Below are 4,278 nucleotides of genomic sequence, written 5' to 3' on the forward strand. Positions count from 1 at the left end.
TTCCTCTGGCAGCTCCTTCCATACACGCACCACCCTCTGCGTGAAAGGTTGCACCAAGGTCTCTCTTTGCCCCCCTCACCTCAAACCTCTGCCCATCTAAGTTTTGGGCTACCCTACCCAGGGGAAAAAGACCTTGGCTATTCGCCCTGTCCAAGCCCCTCATGACCTTATAAATCTCTGTAAGGTCCCCCCGCCAATAGCCTCCGACGCTCCGGGGAAAATAGCCCCAGCGTATTCAGCTTCTCCCTGTAGCTCAAACCCTCCAACATCCTCACAAATCTTATCTGCAACCTTTGGGGTTTCACAGCATCGTTCCTGTAGCAAGGAGACCAGAACGTTTCCAAGAGGAATTTAGATATATTTGTTCAGGATAAACATGCCAAAGGAAACGGGGAGAAAGTGGGAACAGGGGGCTGGGTTTGATGATAGGCTGTGATTATATCGAATGGAGGAGCAGGGCCGAATGGCCTCCTGCTGCTGCTATTCTCTACAGTTTGAGGTTTCTGTGTCTCACCGTCAACGCTATCAGTTGACCCCAAACACATTGGCCATCAACCAAATAGAACCGTCCATCACCAATCTCTAAGGTTACTGTGCAGACAGGGCCATTCAGCCCTGGTGCCTGCACTGTTCTGTTGCCTTGGGCCAGTCTCCAGCCTCGACCCCATATCCCTGCACTTCATTCCGACCCAAATAATCGTCAACGCCCCTGGTGAAAAGGGGGAGGCCACGGCCTAGCGGTATTACTGCTGCATTGCTCATCCAGAGACCCAGGGAACGTTCTCTGGACCTGGGTTTGAATCCCGCCACGGAAGGGGGGTGGTATTGGAATTTGATCTATTTGGCCCATTTACGTGTTCCTAGGGTAGGCGATGACCTGGGGTATTATTTAATTCAGAGATAGGGTCTCGACGGATCTGGGTTCAAGTCCTGCCACGGCAGATGTTGGAATTTGAATTCAATAAAAATCTGGAGCTAAGAGTCTAACGATGACTGGGAATCCATAGCGGAAAAGCCCAAGTGGTTCACTCATGTCCTTTAGGGAGGCCAATCTGCCATCCTTACCTGGTCTGGCCCACCTGTGGCTCCAGATCCAGTGACATGGCTGGCCTGGCCAGCGTTACCCACAACCTGCTCAAATAGCCTACAACAGTGGTAGACGACATAGATACTCGCAGCTGTGTTGTAAAGTTCTCTTATCCGTCACTCCGTGCTTACTCAGCACTCCTGAGAATAATACAGTCCCCACACGTAATATCAGATATTACTCAGAGATAGAACCACGCCAAATTCAGGCAGAAACCACTAGCTCCAAACAAAACCGTTCAACGATGACATCTCTGACCACCTCTTGGTTTCGTTTCTGTTCTCACAGCACGACCAGGAAGATCCACGAGCTGTGGGAACCGTCCAGAGGGAAAGCGATCAACTGTTTCAGAAACGTTCAGTGCGCAAGATAGCGCCGTGCTCCCTCGGCATCGACTAACATTCAAGACCCCCTGCAGCGCCATTTGTGGGATCTTGCTATGCACCGGGTCAGTCGTGCCTACACGGTAGATGCTCGGCACAGGGTTGCCGGAACTCAGCTCGTGGAGAACACAGGAAATCAGGGCGGTGTGATTGGGTGATGCATCTGTCCCATCCTTTCCCTTTCGAACCCCGACACCACTTTGCCAACAAGTCCCATCCCTTTGACAGACAACATGGCTCTCAGCCGGGAGCGGGAACACTCGAAAAATGCGCAGCACTCCGTGCGTGGACACATCTGGCCGGCGCTCTCCACACAACCCCTACCATGCCATACCCCGGGCCGGGCATCCCCGGAGCGGAAATACACATTGATACCTTCTCCTGGCCTGCGGTATGCCTTGATCTGTGCTCCAGACACCGTCTCCAATTCCTGCCCATCAGACGCTCCCACACCCTTCCTCAGAAAGGGGAGCGTTCCCCATCCCTCCTTCTCTCAATCCCAGCCTCACTGCGGGCCTCTTCCCGGGAAGGGGGCAAACACAAGAACCAAGGGCGGTCTGGGCTAGGCTAGGCCGGACTGAACTCCAACCGGCCACAGAGGGGTGAACCCTGGACGGACTGGCACATGGACTCAGCTCAGCACTTAACAGAGTGAGAGAAAGCCTGGCACCACCTGGTTGCCCCGAGCAACTGAAGGTAGACATGCCGAGGCCTGCTTACAGCAGCACAGCCTCACCACGCTCTCTCTCTTTCGGTGGTCGGTTCCCAAGGGAGCACCAGTGGGAAACTCTCCCGGGATCGCAGCTTGTGGGAGGGGTAGGGGGCAAGGAGACAGATCGCTGCAGGGTTTGGCGGTGAACGTGAGGGTGAGAGAAGAGGCTTGGGCGGGGGGTCGGAGTGGGGCTAAAATGGACCGGTTGGAGCTCTGACAACAAGCTGGCCATGTCCCAGGTGAGGGGACAATGAGGGTCAATGCAAAGTCAACGAAAACAGCTTCATCCTGGTCTTGAGCCACACAGAGTCCTGGCTTCCACGGACCAGCTCGGCCTGGGTGGGACCAGCTCAATTTACACAATGTTCCTCACAGGAATGTGGAGGTGTCGAGGGTTCAGCCAGAGACGGGTAGAGACACACAGAAAGGGAGAGAGCGCGAGCGATGGCGCGAACCACAGACAGAGAGAGAGAGCGAGCGCGAGAGGGAGGCACAGCGAGAGCGAGCGCGAGAGGGAGGCACAGCGAGAGCGAGCGCGAGAGGGAGGCACAGCGAGAGCGAGCGCGAGAGGGAGGCACAGCGAGAGCGAGCGCGAGGCACAGCGAGAGCGAGCGCGAGAGGGAGGCACAGCGAGAGCGAGCGCGAGAGGGAGGCACAGCGAGAGCGAGCGCGAGAGGGAGGCACAGCGAGAGCGAGCGCGAGAGGGAGGCACAGCGAGAGCGAGCGCGAGAGGGAGGCACAGCGAGAGCGAGCGCGAGAGGGAGGCACAGCGAGAGCGAGCGCGAGAGGGAGGCACAGCGAGAGCGAGCGCGAGAGGGAGGCACAGCGAGAGCGAGCGCGAGAGGGAGGCACAGCGAGAGCGAGCGCGAGAGGGAGGCACAGCGAGAGCGAGCGCGAGAGGGAGGCACAGCGAGAGCGAGCGCGAGAGGGAGGCACAGCGAGAGCGAGCGCGAGAGGGAGGCACAGCGAGAGCGAGCGCGAGAGGGAGGCACAGCGAGAGCGAGCGCGAGAGGGAGGCACAGCGAGAGCGAGCGCGAGAGGGAGGCACAGCGAGAGCGAGCGCGAGAGGGAGGCACAGCGAGAGCGAGCGCGAGAGGGAGGCACAGCGAGAGCGAGCGCGAGAGGGAGGCACAGCGAGAGCGAGCGCGAGAGGGAGGCACAGCGAGAGCGAGCGCGAGAGGGAGGCACAGCGAGAGCGAGCGCGAGAGGGAGGCACAGCGAGAGCGAGCGCGAGAGGGAGGCACAGCGAGAGCGAGCGCGAGAGGGAGGCACAGCGAGAGCGAGCGCGAGAGGGAGGCACAGCGAGAGCGAGCGCGAGAGGGAGGCACAGCGAGAGCGAGCGCGAGAGGGAGGCACAGCGAGAGCGAGCGCGAGAGGGAGGCACAGCGAGAGCGAGCGCGAGAGGGAGGCACAGCGAGAGCGAGCGCGAGAGGGAGGCACAGCGAGAGCGAGCGCGAGAGGGAGGCACAGCGAGAGCGAGCGCGAGAGGGAGGCACAGCGAGAGCGAGCGCGAGAGGGAGGCACAGCGAGAGCGAGCGCGAGAGGGAGGCACAGCGAGAGCGAGCGCGAGAGGGAGGCACAGCGAGAGCGAGCGCGAGAGGGAGGCACAGCGAGAGCGAGCGCGAGAGGGAGGCACAGCGAGAGCGAGCGCGAGAGGGAGGCACAGCGAGAGCGAGCGCGAGAGGGAGGCACAGCGAGAGCGAGCGCGAGAGGGAGGCACAGCGAGAGCGAGCGCGAGAGGGAGGCACAGCGAGAGCGAGCGCGAGAGGGAGGCACAGCGAGAGCGAGCGCGAGAGGGAGGCACAGCGAGAGCGAGCGCGAGAGGGAGGCACAGCGAGAGCGAGCGCAGAGAGGAGCGAGCGCGAGAGGGAGGCACAGCGAGAGCGAGACAGAGGCACAGCGAGAGCGAGCGCGAGAGAGAGGCACAGCGAGAGCGAGCGCGAGAGAGAGGCACAGCGAGAGCGAGCGCGAGAGAGAGGCACAGCGAGAGCGAGCGCGAGAGAGAGGCACAGCGAGAGCGAGCGCGAGAGAGAGGCACAGCGAGAGCGAGCGCGAGAGAGAGGCACAGCGAGAGCGAGCGCGAGAGAGAGGCACAG

The sequence above is a fragment of the Stegostoma tigrinum genome, unplaced genomic scaffold (assembly GCF_030684315.1).
Source record: "Stegostoma tigrinum isolate sSteTig4 unplaced genomic scaffold, sSteTig4.hap1 scaffold_417, whole genome shotgun sequence".
Taxonomy (NCBI): Eukaryota; Metazoa; Chordata; class Chondrichthyes; order Orectolobiformes; family Stegostomatidae; genus Stegostoma; species Stegostoma tigrinum.